At 33.6% G+C, this 19,980-nt stretch overlaps 1 protein-coding gene across 1 annotated transcript in view; it reads left to right on the top strand.

Annotated features, from left to right (window-relative positions):
- CSMD3 (CUB and Sushi multiple domains 3) overlaps positions 1-19,980 on the top strand; it is a 746,059-nt gene that overhangs the window by 140,497 nt on the left and 585,582 nt on the right. The gene's annotated exons all lie outside the window — the stretch shown is intronic.

A 19,980-nucleotide genomic window follows, 5' to 3' on the forward strand; every position in this document is an offset into this window, starting at 1 on the left:
ATTTCATTCTGTTGCATGCTATTATGGTCTATCGATTACAGTTTTTTTCCTGTATGGTTCACTCTACTGAAATACAAGTTTCATACTACTATATATTTATGTTCATGCATTTTTCCTTCATCCAAAGAAACCAAGTACCACCTGAAATATCCTGGCTTCTCATAGCAGGAGCAAAAGCAAGATTCAGAGTTTGTATGGAGTCACAGGCCTTATAAAAAAAGATCTGGGTACTATACCGGGTCTTATTTCCCATACAATATTACTGGTATGATTTTTGAGAAGGAGGAGCCCTGGTGGTGATTTCCATTAAAGCTTGCTCCTGTTCTATCAAACAGCAGCAAAACAGTAGCTAACTTGCAGGTTGTTCTCATCCCCAGAACTCTACCAGCACCTTGCTGAGGAAGAACTCTTAGGCAATACTAACTGCTCCTGATGTTTTTTTTTTCTTTAATACTTGTTCAGGTAAAGAATCTTCATATATTTTTATTGTAAAGTAAAAGAGAAAAAGAAAAGGCACAGTCCAATTAGCCATCATAAGATATTTGTTGCATTTTGGAAGCAATGTTAAACTAAAACAGCCTTAGCCATTGATGTCTCCCTCCACAGTTCAGTACAGGGGCTCAATAGACCTGTATGCTACTGGACACTGCAATTCAACAGCAGCTTGGATTAGATCACTACTTTTCACTGCTCAGTATTTAACTTTTTCCTGAGACTGCTAAACTATTGCAGGCATGGTGACAACTGCCAGCACTCTTACCTGATGCACTGTAACTTCCTTCCCTACTTTGTCATTAGTGTAACATTGGTGTGGTGTCTTGAGTGAGCAATCCGGGAAAAAAACTCCTAAATGTTACTATATCATATTAAGTTATTTTAAGAATATAAAAAAGTATCACATTTTAATTCTGCTATATATGCAGTATATAAATATTTTATAAGCGGCATAACATTCTAATGAATTAATTAATAGACTCGTATTCAGATGCATTTTATTTTAAATAAAGCAATCATTTTCATCTAGAGAGTTTCACTGTGGTGATAGAATTTGTTCTTTTGTTGTGTTTGTAGGTATGTCATTAAGCTTTGTGAATATTGAAGTTAATTTCTTATCAGCTAATGAAAGTAAATGTTAAGAAAGTACATTTTTTTCCAAAAGAAATGTTTACTACGTTCATTAAATTCACACTGAATTCTATTAACCCTTGATATGATTTCTTTAAAGTAGATCTATTTTAGTCTAATTTTCCTCTCCTGAAATTTAGTGAATAAATAGGAAAAGCAAAAGTGAACAAGTAGCATTCGGCTATACTGACAGATGAAAAGTTAAAAATGAGAAAACGAAATGGTCATTAAAGCCTTGATGAGGAACTCACTATTGAGGCTAAAAAATTGGCAAGATTAGAAAAAAAGTACTCCGTGTCTACACAGACCCCCGCACCCCCATCCCAAGTCTGTAGAGACAAGGTGGGACCCAAGACATTGTAGTATTTCATTTCAGAAACAGTGATATTTTTAAAATAAACTCTACAGGGTCTGTAACTGCCAGCTTGGCTGCCATAGAAAATCTAGAGGATTCTAGGTCACTTCTCTGCTGTGAACTGTTGAACAGAAGCTTTGAATTAAAAATGCTTCTTGTCAGCATTTCTGCTGCCTGCAACATAACAACAGCAGCAAAACTGATAAGACACTTTTTAAATTGTGAAGGAGGAACTGTTCAGGCCCTTTCAGTTTTCAAGTGCCAAGAGTCCCAGGCCTTTGGCTCCAGGGCAGACTGGAACATTGTAGTTTTATTTTCTATAATCTGCTTGCCTGGATGGCAGAAGAGCTGTGACATCTGGGAGCATTTGCTCAAGCTGACAAACTCCAATAGAAGTCGACTTGTAAAAGAGATAAGATAGTGAGCTAGGAGTAGTCTTTAAAATCTTCCTCATCTTACCTTCCAACTTCATTTTTAATTACCATTTTCCTTTACCATTTTATCTCCAGACTGTGTTTGGACATACCCACAAAAATGAAAATACCAATACTGACACGCAAAGTTAATGACAACACTCACACCTCTTACCAATTTGTTCATAAGCATATTGCCTTTGCTCAACCTCTATTTCTGTGAAAAGCAGGCTTTTGAGCTGGTATGCCCTTCCTATCCTTTCCACTAGCACAGTGTGGTTTAGATTGCATGAAGAACTTGGGGTAGTAATTGAGATGCATCAAATAAAGCTTCCTAATACAGTATCAAGGTAGAAATGTAAATATAATCTGTGTGCAAAGCAATTTCTTTTTCAGGATAAATGGTTTATTTAGGATATGCATGGATGGAATAGCATCTTTATAAAGGTGACTAGGGAGGAATTCTACTTATATTAGTCAATGACAATGATGGACACTTTGCTAGGACAGTATTAGTACAATGAACCTTAAGCAAGTTGGGGGAGTGGTATTTGATATTTTAGTAGAAAAATATGCCGGATAAAGCTGAAACAAAAGAAGACAAAATGAAGAGTAAATAAACTGATATGCTGCATGTATTCTATTTTCTGCCTGCCCTGCTTCTGGATTGCAGGATTTTTCTTTTTTGCTATATCTGGACACCAATCAAATTCTGCCTGTAGGTTCTGGCATAGTCGCCTACAAAGTGCAACTGAGGGCAAGGGTAAAATGTATCCTCTAATTTGGAATGACTGACCACAAGTTAGGATGACCAAACAATACTTTTTGTCTGGGCGGAAAAAGTATGTCAGAATATTCATCAGTCAGTATCATGGAAACAAAACTTTGCTTTTATACCTCAAATTACCAGTCCTTTCATAGAATACCAAAAGCAAGGAAATATCCCCCAATGCAAACTGAAAGCTTCACAGAGCAGCTTTCCAGAGGGCCACAGGACTTAAAGTAACTTCTTGCCCTTGGTTCATTTGTACAGCTCCCAATTACATTAACAGTGATTCCCAGAGTCTCTTCTAAAGAGTCCTCTCTCAAGCAATGCGTTTCCTCCATCCACATCACATCTTCCTCTTGTAACTGCTCCTAAATGAAAGATAAAACAGTAATCCCAGCTTGAGCTTTGTGAGAATAGTTCCAGGGTTTTTTAATTAACAGGGATCCTGATTAGAACAGATGGAAAATCATTTATGCAGTACTCACTGGATCACTTCAGTTGTGTGTATACTGGTAAACTAAATATGTCTATGGAATGGGTGCAAACCCTAGCAGATGATTATCTCTGCCATTTAATTGTCAGAATATTTATTCCCTGGCATGTTTTCTGCTTGTGTCAATTTGCACCTAGACACAATTCCCAGGCATGATGTGGGGGATTGCATGTATGGATGAGGTCATCATCGTTTGGGAAAAATATTAAGACATAAGGATTTTAGCCATTTCTTGCCACTGGCTCTCAGGGGTAGAGAATGGTTGCTGACCTATTTCTTTACTAGCATATATGTAGCCTCAGCCTCCCAGGTGACATACATATAAAAAGCACATCTTGTGCATAGTTTTACCAGCTAGCTAGTTTTGTATGTTCATGTGTATATGAACTATCTTTCCTTGGCACTTAGCTTTTCCATTTTATAATATGTGGAGCTAAGATACTGAATGTAGGTTTTTAGATTTTACCTTGGAAGACGGGTGTTTAAAATTTAGATAAGGCAACACAGGATTTAGCAACTTTTCAACTCTTAGATCATCGCTGGATTTATTCTCAAAGCCATCCTGAAGACAGCTAGTTAACCATTTCAAAATGATGGCAGGAAAAAGGAAAAATCACTTTTATGATGGTTTGGTAGCATTGGAATAAACAATCATTTCAAGGCACACAGTCTTGGACAGGAGATAAAGTATCATTTATCTTAAGATGAAGGGCTTTTAAGAATTAGTTTCATGATTCAGGAACAGCCCTTAAGCAGTTAAGAAAGGTGTATCTTTATCCTGGAAAAAAGGAGCAGAGCAGGTACATGTCCAGCTGAGAAAAAGAGCCCTTTTAAAGAAAAAGATATTTTATGGTAGTTTGCTATCATTGAAAGTGCTTTCTGATTCATAGTTTAAGTTAATTAATATGTTTCTAGGTCATTGGAAAGCTTTGTCTTGTCTGTTAAGTCTCACATGATATCCGTTAAACATAAAAGAAGAAACAATTGCTGGTGCAGTGTTACAAATCAATTGAATGCTGCTTAAAAATCTTCATTTCATGCAAATCACTGCTACTAGTGAATGAAGAATTCTTTGAGATAACCAAAATTGTTTAATAAATAATCCCTTTAATTTCAAAATTTGTGTTGTTATGTATAAAGCTACCAGATGGCATCTTAAAATACATGTAACTCTGTTGATCTGAGGTTTGAAAAACCGAAGTTTTAGGATTTTCGTGACATGTCACTTCTAACCTTAGACTGATTTCTCAACTCATTCAAGAGATGACTGTTCTGGCAGACATATAAAAAGAAGCAAAGTAAAACCAGAAAGAGGTAAATGAATGGGATGAGGGTAAATTAGAGGCTAACTGCAGAGAAATAACTGAAATTATATTAAGCTACTATGTCCCTTTAATCTACAAAATATATCAGGTAAAATCTAGCTTAATTTAAAATTTATATAAATGGAAAATATTCTATGAGTCGGTGATGCTGTTGATATTAATTTAACCTATGCCCAGGAGCAATTGCCCCAGTTTGAAATCAATAGATCTACATTATTTCAAATTTACTGTAGCATTGATGAGATCTTCTCTTTCCTGTTTAACATTATGAATAATATGAATATTATGCAGCATATTGCAATCAGTGTCTTGAATATATAAAGATCTGCATGATCACTAATATTGCAAATCTCCAGTGTTGCAGAAAATGAAGGAAAAAATTGAAGAAAGAGAAGGTTTGCTCATCAGGTCACCATGGTATCATTATTTTTCCCATCACTAAAATTACTTTTCATCGTGAAAACATCACAAAATACTGACAAATATAACCAACTTATCTTTCCTCTGCTTCTTGCAGGAAAGAGGACATTGTCACTTCTTTCACTCCTGCATTTAGAGAAAGTAGACCCTGACTGCCCCTTTCCTGACTCTGAGAGTAATTTAGGAACTTTCTGCCTAGTAGAAACAACTTCTAATTAAAAAACAAGGACTAATCCTAATTAACATCAAAGAAAAAGACAGAAAGACAGACAAAATTACTATAGCAATATACTGAAGAGACTCAGTTCTGCTGCTCCTGCAAACAGGCCCTCTTCTGCTGTGATCCTATTTTACATCCTATTAAACACGCTTAGAACATAGAAGTATTTGCATGCAATAGTAGAAATAGCCCCTAAATCAAGAAAACTACACTTCTTCTTAGTAGTAATTTTTCCTTAGAGTTAGCACTAAATTATGGGATTGCTAAATTATTGTTATAATCTAGCAATGACAACCTTCTCTAAGAAAAACAGAAGAAGAAAACAGATTCCAAGGAAACCTTTAAAAATTTCATGACACCTTCATGCCAATGCCAATATTAAATCCAATATCCTGGCCAATTACAGTATGAGTGATTTGTTCTGCCAACCTATTTTGAAATAAAAGATATTAATTTCCTAACCCAAGATACAATGCCTTGATAATGTACTTCATTTTAAATACTATGTTTTATTAGTGATTTCAGGACATTACCCTGAGTTAAAACATTTTGGAAACAGACAAGTCTGGAAAAAATGGGATGTATCAGCTTCATGAAAAATCATTTAGCTAATTACTTAATCAAAAATAGTATATAAGTAGTGCACCATGCAGTACAAAGTGTTTGCAAGGGAAAAATTAAATTATATTTCCAGAATGACAAAGCAACAAATTTCTACAAAAATAAATGTTTTTGAAAGCAAGACTATTGAAAGCCAAAATGCAGAGTGAGACTAAATCCTAAGTAAACTCTGAATTGAGTAAAAAGGAACTCTGAATTCTAGCAAAATGTAATTATCAATACAAATACCAAAGCACCTTTAACAAACTAAAAGCTAATTAATTTCACCAGGTAAACCTTCTTCAAATGAAAATCAACTCAAAATAGTTTGATTTTAATCAAAATAGTAACCTCTTTGAGATATGGGCAAAGTCATAGATAAAAAATATTTTATTTAATGAAAAAGTTTGAGATAATCATATATCAGTGCATGAAGCATATATTGATAAAGTTAATTAACAATGCAGACTCTTATCTGAATACATTTTATGCACGTGATATATTTAAATGATTAATTGAATTTACTTGCCATGGTGTGCCGTGATTGCATCACAACTTCTCACGTCATGGAATGCTTCTTCAGAACTACCTTTGCAGGTGATTTTTAAAAAAATTTTGTTCAGGTTATTTGTAGTATTTGTATTTAATATTTAACTTGAGGAATAACTTTCCTTCAAAATATTGCACAGTGGATCACTTACCATTATTTAGATGTATTTAATAAAGGTGCTTGATATTTTCTGTTGTTTATAATGTTAAACTTAAAGTTTCAACTGATTTTTTCCATTTTCCATTTTCCAATTTTTTAAATTTTTATGAGAAAGTTTTTTATTCCTGTCTGAAAGTTTTGAAATGTTTTATACACTGTATACACTTTCAGAGATGATCTTGAAAATTTGACAAGGTAATGTTTGTGCCTTTTATTACCTTGTCTAACTATGGCTATCATACCGAAAAACTGTAGATAACTCAGGCTTAGTGAGACTGTCTAGGAAACAAGGAAATGCTTTAACATCTCAGAGACTGGTTATGAAAAGGCCCATGTCACATCCAGGAGATCTCCTACTGTTACCAGACAAGAACTGTATCTTTTCAAATTATTGGAATGAAACTTTTATTCTTTATTTTTATTTTGATAAATTCCAAGTATTCTGCTGCTGACACCAAGTGAAGGACACATTTTTCTAGAGCAGCCCTGGCACAGTACCAGGACAATACCTGTTCTGACTGTGAGGTAGTACTTCTGGAGTAAAGGAGGCTGTAGTTGCAGAAACTCATTCTTGTCTCTTACAGAAGCTGGAAGGTGATTGGTAAAATGAGGAGGAATGGAATAATAAGCTTCTTTTGATGGATTTTCTTGAAAATTATATTTTTCCCTGCCAATCACAACTTCTTTGTGTTTTGTGTAGCTTAAAAATAATTTCTCCTTTCATAGTTCTATTTTTTGTTTTCATGAAAATTATGAAAATTCATGCCTAATGTGTGAAATTTATAACTGAATAAAAATTTTACTTTTCCTTCAGCAATTTTGGTTACCAGCGATAAAATCATTCGATACTAAAATTCCTGCCACAGTTTCAAAGACAGGCAGGTAATGCCTGTCATCTACTTATTGTACAATTAACACTACAGATCTTAACCAGTCATTAAATAAGCAGCATCCTCCCTGAGAAATTAAGATATCAAAGGTCTTTTAGAAAAAATCCACTATGTGAGTGCTCCAGACATGCCAGTAATTGTGTCACCACCCACTGCTGTATATCTTGGAACATGTTGACTCAGATAATTTAGAATCATCTAAAATTACATGAAGCTAGTATGGTTTTCACAGCAGAAAATAGATAACCAAAAAGGATAATACGAGAAAGAGATGATATGAACATATGGATGTATGGACTGATTTCATAAATGAAATTATTTTTTTTTTATTGTTCTTTTGACAGATGATACCTTGTTGGAAAAAAGTTCTAGCTGGTTAATGTTCAAAAGGAAAGCTTGTGTTGTGAAGCATGGCTGTTATATACTCCACATATTATGTATGAATATTTCAGTTGTTAAAGGCAGGGAGATGTTTAAATGAAAGCATTCTTTCTTAAACTGGAAGCAATCAGGATCCCGTGAATTAAAGAATTTTAAGTTGTGGAAATATGAAAGAGATATTAATTACATTATAAAATGAAGATGATGTAATTATCAACAGGTCTTTCAAATGGATCCAGTATTAGCCAGGACTAAAATTTATAGAATGGATTCACTATCGATCAGGAGTGAGTGACATTTAGGAAAGGTTTTTAGTAGGAATTGAATTGATTTAGTTTGATTTCTTGAACTTGATATGTGGATTGCTGTGTATTTAAGGTTGCCTTGACATCCATTTCTAACCCCTTGTTAAAAACTTGACCTTTGGTCCAATTCTGAGGTGAAAAAAGACCACTTCAATGTCATTTGATACTCTGACATGTACAAATTGAAAATAGTTGTAGTTATAAACAATAACTGGCATTTCTGTACACTGCTGATACTTGGAATTCAAGTTCCATCTATGAGCCAGAGGACTGTAATGCTGAAAACAGCACTGACTTTCGAAGAGCAAGCAGAATTTCATGCAGCTGATGATGCAGTGAAATTCTTGAGGGGTTCCGTGGATTGTTTTCCATATTTATCACCATCCCCAGACTGATCTCAGTAAAGACTGAAGTAAAAAGGACTGCAGAGAAATTAATGTACTTTTCCAAGACAAATGATTATACCAAAATTTTGCTTTGCATAACCAAAAGTACATTTGACTTGTCTATTCCCAGAAAACAAACTATGCCTGAGACATTTTCTCTTATCTTTAACTTTAAAATAAGTATCTAAATACAACAAATACAGAGAAATATAGGAAATAATAATAAAAGTTTTATTTCTTTATTCAGTCATAATAATCTTCATCACCAAGAACATTAAGTCCTTAGTCATCTGGAACTTGAGTATCTATTCACATAGTTAAGGTTTTGTTCAAACAACTAAATAACTCAAAGGTTTTAATAACTAAGTAATCCCATAAATTGCAGTATTTGAGGAGAAGGCTTTACTTATAACAGCAATGTACCAATGTCAATAATATCATCCTTCATGAAACAGCTTCTAAGGAGAGTTGTAATCCTGATTTTAGTAAATCATTATGTGTCTCAAAATATTTTTTATTTCACAAAGCAAATAAAAAATTATAAACAAGTAAGGATTTTTATTCACTACTCTCAATCTAATTTTCGGTATGTTACAGAACTAAAGTATAACAGTTAGCCCTGAAGCTTTCTCAATTGTATTGAAAAGTGCTTTTTAAAACTGTGAATGAGGAGGATCACAATATAAATTTGACATGCTAATCTCCAATTTTCTCCACTTTGTAGATCTGATTAATTTAGGTTTTGTTATCTTTTTACAGTAGTCAACTCTATCATAACTGTAGACTTTATACTTAAATCCTCTTGTAAAAATAACATAGGAAAGTTGAAATACACATACAGATTCCAGTTAATAGATTATACATTGGTTTCTTATGTCCCAGCATATTCCCAATATCTTTGTGTAAAAGTTGCTAATGTAAGAGAAGGCAGAACATTACAGGACTTAAATAAGTGAGAGATTTAAAATGGAATTAACTACTGCAGAAAGAGAGACACAAAAGTATAATCATAAGTTTCAGCTTATATAAACACACTAATCTAATCTAACTAAGGGTTAACTCAATTTTCATTTTTCTTAATATAACAAATATGTAGAGGAAAGAAATTATGTCATAATGAAGACTTGCTGGATTTTCCTTGAAACAAGGTAGACACTACAAAAATCACATCAACACTATAATCCTGTCTAGGAAGTGTCATATGTCTGTTAATAAATATTTGATTAGGTATAATTGATAAAGAAGAAAAGTTCTTCAGGATTTCCAGACATTCATATACTAATTTGTATTAGTTAGTTGAGCCATCATTAACATCCAGAAAGTTCACTGCCAAAATTATCACAACTGAATGCTGGATTGAGCATTCAGAGTGCTGAGACCCAAACTAAGAAGTTTTATTTACATTTAGCCAGTACGTTAATATGGTAAACATCTGATAAGCAAGTCAACGTTAATTACAAAAGTGCTCCAGTTATCACAAATGTGTCTGATGAAAACAGACTTTTTCCCTGAATGAAAACACATCTTTTCAAATTTGTTGAGAAACAAAGTAACAAATGGATCTTTCTCCTCCTTATTCATCTTATTTTGCAGGGGAAAAAGGAGGGGGAATCAAACTGAAACATTCATCACTTCATTAGCATCTTTCCGCCAAAAATGGAAAATTAATGCTGAAAATATTTTTTGTTCATCAATTGACATTTATAATTTTTTTTCTCCTTATACATTAAAGTAGAATTCTATATCACATGATTGAACATGTCAGATATAGACATGAGGATACATTTCTGCATATTCCTTGTCATTTCACACTGTGTTAACAGCCTACTTGTATAACATATATTTCTTTGACACTGTTTAACTCTTCTAACATACCAATCTGTCACTCTTTAAAGAAGTTTTGCAAAGATCTCTATAAGATATATGATCTTTCAGTGAGTTAGCACCACAACGAACGCTTCATAAGCTCTGTCAAACAGTGATTTGTGCAGGACTGCAGCAGGCTGTTAAACTTACCTTTTCCTAGAGCATTTTTCTTTTTCTCAATAAAAGCAGAGAATATTTAAAGTATTTAAAAGTAGAAGCCAAAGGGGTGTTGTTCAAGCAATTTCTCAATATAGAAATACCAGTAAGTTCAGAGACATGACTGGCATGACTGTTTCAGTATTAACCTGTCATGTAGAGATGGCCAGAGAAACAGTGCCCTACACAGATGTTTAATGAGAAGTTAATTCAAATCTTGAGTTATTTTAATAATAAACCTTTCTCTCCCCTCAAATTATGACCATTTCTACTCATTCCAATAATAGATCAGTCAAGAGAGGAATGACCCACCACAGGTAATCTGAAGGGATGGGGATAAAAGTAGCTGTTTTTCTGGCTGCTAACATGATTCAAAGGAAGGCTGGCTATATGACTTCAAGCTTATATTGGTTAAAAAAGAAGACTTTGAAGGAAGAAAGTTAATATGTCTATGTCGCATGAATTACTTTGCAGATGCAGATATTTTGATGCAGGAATAACAAAGGAAACTGTTCTCTACTCCTGCAGGACTCAGACTAGAAATTACAAATAACCCTTTCTGATTTTAAAATCTCTGAAAAAAAAAAAGGTACTCATAATAGTCTTTAGCCCAGAGGCAATAGTGTACTGAATCATGTGCATTACTATCTTATTTACTTTTTCACTATTAGAAAAAAAAAAATATAATTAAGCACTTTTCACCAAGCCCCACAAAGGACAGTTTATATAAAGCAGTTCCCCCTATGCCAAGTGATACTTGCTAATAGAAGAATGCTGGCACATATTCAGCTTGAAAGCTCTTTCTTTTTTCAGATATTTTAAATTATTCCTGCATAAGGAAATCATATGTTTCGTCAGAAAATACACTACTTTCATTGTTCCATGCTTGAGAATTCTGAAAACATTTTCTCAAATGTGCCAGGGAACTTGCCTCCAGCATAAGGCAAAGCACACAAATTTTGAGGCTTGAGAGATGTTGCCTAAGAAATGCACAAGTCCATGCAATGAAGGTGATAATAGAATAAGGAACACCAGCATTAATGTTAATTCTTGCAAAAGAAAAATAATAGCATAATGCTGAAATAAAAGAACAGTTACAGATAACTGCTTCTGAAGTGAAGGACATCTGGGAATTCTTACTAAAAGTGAAAAGGAAAGGTGGAGTAGACGGAAAAAGCAGATTTAATAATTTTGTATTTGGAGTAGAATGTGCTTTTCCTCCCATGTGGAAAGCTGACTGTTTTGGAAGGTGCAATATTGTGGGTGCACAGCTCAGCACTGAGTTGTAAACAATGTTTTATGGAATATAAGTTATTCAAAGGTTTTGTGCTTGTTCTTGATGAATGGGCTGTTGCAGATGTTTATTTATTAACATTATTATCCATTAATTTGATCACATTGTCTTTCCTGGTTAATGAATCATCATGTAAGTAATTTGGACAAGATCAGTGGTATTGTATTATTTCACCTTATGCAGTAGAGTCATTAGGCCATAATGCAATTCAGCACTGTGAAATTATCAGTGTAAGTACCATTAAAAGCAGAATCATGCATATATCCTTGACCCAGAATTTTTAAATCTTCTCATGTCTGGACATTTTTAATGAAAAATTCATATTATACCTGAGATGAACATTAACCAAAGAGACCTTTTCTAATAAAAATGACTTTATTAGGTAACTATCTGCTTCAAACATTAAAAGTATAATTGTAGTTAGAAAAATGTCTCTGAGAATAGCACTTTATTATGCAAGATTTGCATTTTTGATGTATTTCTGAGTCATATCATAAACACTGAGAAGAATGAGCAAAATAAACCAGTTTTACTACTACTAGTTGTACACTTTTAATTATAAACTTTCTCTTGCTTAATGTATCAGCAGTGTTTTCAGCTATATTCTGAATGCAGGATCCTTGAGTACAGTTTGATGTAAAGAGAAGGCATTACACTTCCATCCTGATATGGAATGGAGATTTTATTTCAGAATTTTGATAAAAATATTTTGATTCACAATAGGACATGTTGTATTTGAGAATGTAATATTTTTACTTTACATTTATTTATATGTTACCACAAATTTATACCCTTGAGTGTATGAATACGTATTAATGACACCTATGCAATATAATAAAAAATGGCTAACTGAATAAGCTGTATCATATCCATACATAGTGTGAAATATATGTTGGTGCACCATGAAGCACTAATGAAAATATTTTAAAAGGAAGTTTGGTTTAAGGATTTTAAATTTCATGTGATGTGCTGAGACCTTGAGACACATAAAAGGATAAAAATTTGTGTTTTCTAAAGAAGATATTCTCTTGAAAGGATATGATAAGAACATTTAGAAAAGTAATTACAGCAATTAGTCTTGACTAAACAAAGGCACTGCCTAACCACTACATATCCTACCTATTGAGCAGCAGTCTCAACCTACCAGTTAAGATTCATTATGAAATATAAAAAAAGAAAAGACCTCTGAAGAGCTTGATAATGTCTTCACAACATCCCAGAAGGCGGAGTATGACCCTTTGCCATCACATACAGTAAGGACATTAATTCTATCAACATATGGCAATGCTGGAAAAACAACTGTGGTACAGATTTTGGAGGCAATAATGATTCAATCTTCTAAAAGAAAATTCTAAACCATAAAACTTTCTAAATGAAAACTAAATTAAAGAATTAAGGCCCACCTTTCTTTTGTCAAAATGGCTAAACCAGAAACATTTAGAAAATAACTACAGGGATATAGCTCTAACTTTGTAAACATGTTTTTTATAAACAATGTTGTTAAAGAATCCTTCATACCAGCCATAGTGGTGGACACCAGACTGAAATTTCACTGTAAGAGACAGCAAGTCCCTTGAGAAAAAGAAGCAGGTAGTCGATGAAGTGATCCAATTTCATCAGACATTTGTTCTTCTAACAGTAATTCTATATATACACATATATATACCAACACATACATATATCAAACATATGTAATATATATAAAAAAATTGGAATTCTATGTTACCACTGATATATACGGAAGGGAAGGTTTGTTACTGTGCCAGGTCATACAATAGCTCTGAATGTTTCAGGTGCCACCTAGTGCCCTGTTCTCATGTGTTGAAGTTCCTTTCATGAGGAGAAAACTGATTTTCTTTGTGCCCTTTTATGTCACTATCTAGTGATATGTCCATGACACATCCCATATCCACACCTTATACTTTAAATTCCAGTTTTAAACCCTGAGTGATCCACTGTAGCAGAAATAATTTTTCTCTTTTTTTTTAAAAACAAGTTAAAAAGTTCAACTTACCAGAAGTTCTCTGCCTTCAATGTTAAGACGCAACTTGTGAAGAAGGCCTGTGGTGGGGAAACCTTGGCTAATAACTCAGACATGAGGCATGGTTGATTAGCCATGGACACGTGTATCTATGCTCAGACTATATACTGGTCAGTTCAGATGACCTTTGCCAACAGGAAGCTGGAAGACATGTTGCATACTTTGTTTTTAAGACTAGTCAGTCTCTAGTTTATAACCATTTAAACCACAAATCTTTCAGATTAGCCTTCATAAGAGTTTAAGAGTCAATTCACTAATTAGCAACACCTATCAGTGCTCAAGTGTCAAATTATTTTTTATTTTAGATTGTCCTGGGCTCTGAAATAATCTTTTCTCTGTAATTAAAACAGCCTCTTCCCAGCTGGCTAAAGAATACAGCTATGCCAAAAAAGTGCTCAGAATCACTGCAGTCTAAATGGAACGATCCTGTTATGACTCATATATGGGCATATCTACACAGATATTGCATGGCAGACAGGGTGCATCTGTCTGGGCTTCATCCACCCGGGAAGCTGAACAACCACCACATGTGGCAGATACAGTACCTCAGGCTTTGGACTATACCGATAGGGTTGAATACTTTCAGGATAGTGTGGATGTAGCAATCTCTGCCACACTAGCAACTCTACACCCATTCCAAAACTTCATGTAATCTCCAGTGGTCTTTCTCAGTCCATGTACTATGTGAATTTACCTTCCAGCCATACTCGGGGTTTAACTGGTGCCCTCAGCAGCTGTACAGGAATTTACTGCAAGTAAAGCTTTAATCAAAGTCAGGTGGAATTTGGTAAAGGCAAATAAGGTTGGCTGGTGCTGTTAACTGTACAGCTGTCCCAGCTAACTATTTGGTCTTTACCTGTTTGTCATTCTCTTCAGGTAACACTTTAGAAGTGTGTCTGATGGGGAAATGTCAGATCTACTGAAGCTTATAGTCATCTTTCTGTTGATTTCACTTGGTGCTGGATTATGCTGTCATATGGTAAAATCAGTGACTGCCATTGTCTTTTTGCATGGTCTTTCAGCTCTGTAGTGCTGTTCTGTGTCTCCAGCTGATTTAAACAGATATCTTGAACAGTGTATTGCATGCGAAGGGAATGTATTGCAAACCCTGGACCATTTCCTGTATTACATTTGTCATGCTCATTGTATCAATGTTACTACAGTACTACAATTATCACTTATTTCCTTCACATGTCATGGAGGGTTTTTTCCTGTACTTCTTGATCCTGTTCTGTCTTGCTTGTAGAAGAATTGTATTTATGCTGTTCTAATTTACTTAATGCTGAAACGAGTTTGTTCCTATAAAAATAACATATGACTTTAATGCTATAAATAGAAACATTCTTGTGTTACTTGTAAAGAAGGCAAATGCAGTGATTGTTTCAACGTACTTAGAACCAAAATCAAATGTAGTATAAAAATCTACATTTAAAGTTCCATCAGGACACAGTTTTAAAAGACACCCTTATATTAATCAATGGCTTTACTTCAGATAATCAAGTTCCTCTGTCAGTTTTTGGCATGAAAATAATTTCAAAGGGAAGAAAAAAGCAAAATTATGTCATTCATTAAAAAATAGGTAAGAACCTATGCAATGTAATTAGCTGTATTTAGTGAACAGTAGAGACCCTCAGTGAGGTTACTATTACGAAGATATTTGTCTATCAAGAAAGAGCAACTAAGAACAGGAGGAAAAAAAAAAAAAAAACAAACATGTTTTACCTTGTTTTCCTTTAGGAAAAAAAAATAAATCTTTCTCACACTTCCTCTTGTCTACCTATTTATAGATAGATACCAGAATACGACAGTCTCTTCTGATTGACTCACATAAAATGCAGAAAACAAAAGAAAAACTTCAGAGAAATTTTGACTGTAAGACAAACTGTTATTTGTATTACTGCTGTGAAAAAATGTGAATTTCAGAAGAGTCATCTTCATTCTGCACTTGTATCTTGAGGTCAGAGATCTGTTGGAATCAAGGAATAATCACTTTTATTGTTGAATTACTACAAAAGAGAGACCTGGATTTTGGGGGAGAGGATTTTTTTCATTTAATCTCTGTTTTAATAAATCTGTATTGCTCATGGTAGATCTTTCAAAGCATTCATTTCTAAGATCTTTTTCTTTGCTCTCTGAATCATACATATTTGTGCAGGTAAATGCCACTGAGATATTCAGTTTTTATTTTTTTCCTTCACTGCACTGATATTGCCTACTCCAAATTTTTCTTGTGGTTTCCCTCACTCTGTAAACTCAAGTAGGACAGGTATGTATATATACATTTCAATATACATGTAGGAAGACAATGATATTTCTATACTCATAAGTTAATTCTTCTACTCCCTTTCATATCTAAATCTAGACCATGCTTACTCATGTATTCAGAGCAATGTGAATGAGGACAGAATATAAAGTAAAGTAAGCAAAATATACATTTTGAGAAAGAAAGCAAAATATTATGAGGTAGAAACTATACGTCTGAGTTACTTTTTTAGGTTTTAAAACCTTTGGAAAACTATGTGCAACTAAAATAAACCATTGCAAGATTTTATATAGGTGAATTTTGGACAACTGAATTTCACACTACTTCATGTTGTTACAAATGTATCATATTTCCTAATACTTGGGACCCTTGAGATGTATAGCAGTCATTATATCCACACACAGACTACATGCAGCACTTCTGAAATCAGTTTTGAGTCTTCAATACCAAAGCATTTTTGCTTGTCAATAAGACAAAATACATATGCATTGCTTTTCCAAGGGATATCTGTGTACAGCCATGTTCTAGTATTTCCTGTTACACCAAGTCCTGTCCCAAAAGACAGATGGAGTGGTCCCTAGAATGGCATATTCCTTGGACCATACTTGGGTTTGTCTGACAGAGGAATTACTGTTTGGAATAGTAGACATGAGTGAACAAGCAGTCTAGGACTAGTGACATGCAGTAATACAGGAAGATATCCAAATTGACAGTGTAGGGATACCAGGAGTATTCAATTTTAAAAGTAATAAATAAAACAAATATTAGCCTCTATTGGGATATTTCATAGGTTTTTCAATGAGTTTTTCAAGATATATATTTGATATTGACAGTGTTTCTCACTTTAGTTTGTGAAAAATGGGATCATAATGATTTGTAATAGCTGTGAACAAAAACTGCAATAAAGATATGGATCAACCCTTTAAAAAAAGGCAAAATTCTTTATGTTCCTAAGTTTGTAATATCAGATATAGTGTGTGAAGCACATTAATCTTTAGCAGAGAAAATACAAATAGTTTCCACTGAGCTGGATGCAATGCAATCATATGACAAATGCATTTTTTACTGGAATATTTGCAAATACTTGTTCTGGATATTTGGTCATCAGTTATAAATTTTATGCTTAAACAGTTTAGGGAGGACAGGTGCTACACTTGATTTTATAAATAACATAAAAGAAAAAATTTCTGACTTAAAATCTGAATAAGAAGAAAGTAAATTTGAAATTTCCGTATCTGGTTATGACTTGGTTCTCCTTGATTGAATGCTGTGAGAGAGTCTCAACTTCTGCCAGCCTTATTTTTGAAAGTACTGTCACAAAGAAATTATATTTAACGTGATTTAATTTGAATAGCTTATTAATTAGTATTTATAAGTGGCTGAATTTCTGCTAATTAAACTCTTTAAAGGAATGTGTCCATTCCTGCTAAGCAGAACTCTCTGAGGCATATTTTACCCACAGTCTTTGAATAGAATTTCCATTGATGCTAATAGGAATTAATAAAATAGAAACTTATTGAAAAGCATTGAAGAGTATTTTGATCTTAGTGTTTTATCATTATGTAAAAAAACTAGAGGACAAATAAGTTCATACGTGCCTTGCTTACGGGTGGAATATTGATTTAAAAAAGCATTTCGGTTTTGCACAAGCAAACAAGGCACATGAGTTCAGAAATAACTGACAATTAAATCTAGGACAAAGAAAATTCTTACTTGGAGAGAGATTGAAACAATTGGGACAGCTTGCTTTAAAAAGTACATGAGCAACAATGCACAATAAAAATGTAAAAAAAGTAGGATGGTGTAAAAAATTCAATTATGCTTATTTTCAGAGTACATGAACAAGAAGTTCAACCAAATTACAATGTGGCAAATTTAAAAGGAAATACTTTTCCATGGTTTATATCATAACTGAATATCAGAATGTCACTGAAGACAAGAATCTGTGCAGAGCTGAACAAAAATTACAGTCTAGTTTGGCAATTCCTGTGTTCCCCGGCAGATGACAATCTCAAGGTAACAATCCATTGTTTTAAATGGCAGGGAGTTGGTAGTACAGTGTCACAATCACTTTGAAAACAGGTACTACCTATCAAAGAAGACTAATGCAGTTACTTGGTGAATTACACACCCGCCCCTCAAAATAATGCACTTGTATATGTTCAAAATGAAAATATTCACAGAAGAAACTAATATATTTTAAATTGTACAATTTATTTTCTACTTTATTATCTAAAATCAGGAATGAAAATACTTGAAGGGCTAGAAGTAGTAATATACACATTAGACACTTCCATAATATTAAAAAGTTAATGGAAAATGCCAAGTCTTCTTTTTAGATGAGTCATATAGTATTGCAACTGGAAAATGAGTTTTGGTTTAGAAGGAGGGTGATTTTTAATTAGTGCTTTAAAATATAATTTCATAAGAATATATTGCCCTTGTGGGTAATTCTTGATGGACAGCAGTAAGATTAAAGTAAGCAATTTAGGCAGTGAGTGTTAAAGGCATCACTAATCTTTATATTCTTCATTTGAAAAGACAGGGAATCTTTTTGCGACCTTTTTACAAAGTACTAAGATATACAGGCCTCTGAAAGATTTCATCTTCTTGGAGAAGTTGAAAATAAAACCACTGTGTACAGGTAGACTTTTCAAGCTAGTATAATATGATTCATAAGATAACAAAAATCTACAGGATGATATTCTTACTTCTATTTTGACATGCTATGATGATACATAATAACTGGGGTGGCCTTGAAAACCTTTAAAGGATTTAAGAGAAATCCCTTTGAAAAAATATGCACGGGACAACTACAGCATTGCCTTCTTTGAAAAGCTGGCAAGCAGATCTGAGGACAAGGGAGTTTTGTTGGAGGACAGAACACTTAGCTTGATAAAGCAGTACTAAGAATATCAGCCATTTAGGTGAGCTTTGAAGTGACCAAAATGAGACAGGCTATCTTCTTACTTCTGTGCTGAGTCCTTGTGCAAGGCAATGAAAGTCAAATCCAGTTCCACAGAGTTTATTAGGTAAGAAAAAGAAAGCAATAGCAGCAACAACATCAGCAACTAATCAGCATATTTAACATACTCACATCAAAACATGATTGGTACAGCAAGTCTTGCAGATTAACACATTGTTAGCATATATTTTATATATAGCATATATATGAATAGATATGTATAGCATATATATATATGACTATAATGGATTCTTCCTTTTAATAACTGTTACATAGTTATTATGTTACATAATATGTGAACAATATATCCTAGTTCTTGGCAGTTCTTGGCATGGAATTGTGACAATGTAACATATCTGATGAGCCATACTGCTTGTTTTGATAACTATTTATACCTTTTTTCTTTAATTGAAAGCTACTATAACAGTTCAAATTATTTTTTTCCATACTATATTTAAATATGTTAATATATAGATAGATAGATATGTGTGTGCCTGTGTGCACACACTCATGAGCATGTGCAGAAGAATGCAGAAGAATAATTTAGTCACATGGAACTCAGGAAAAGAAATTAAGACAATACATATATACCCTTCTGTTCTTCCATCTTGTTTCCTTACTTTGTAGATTAGGGAAATTTGCTATGAATCCAAGTACAGGTTTATCTGATTTGCCTCTTCCCTGTTAACATTAGGCAGGTAAGTATACTTGGTACAAGCTTTGAAGAGCTCAGGATAAGATTATGAAACCGCTTTTGCTCACACTTGTACAAAATCTATCTATGTCCATTAACTAAAAGATTTCAGCAGTACATGATGGGAAATGTTGTAATGAAGCTATTTATGATGCTGAAACATCAGTCAAAAGGGTACACAGTTGGAGTGTTGGTACCACCTAGTAAAACTGAACTCTAATTAATGTCGTCAGAGATCAAACTAACAGCAGAGCCACGACTCATTTTGGATTCTCAATGGTTTAAAGCTCTGCATTACAGTAAAAGTCAC

Source organism: Nipponia nippon, unplaced genomic scaffold, assembly GCF_047370975.1.
Source record: "Nipponia nippon isolate SJK-2023a ecotype South Korea unplaced genomic scaffold, ASM4737097v1 scaffold_1, whole genome shotgun sequence".
Taxonomy (NCBI): domain Eukaryota; kingdom Metazoa; phylum Chordata; class Aves; order Pelecaniformes; family Threskiornithidae; genus Nipponia; species Nipponia nippon.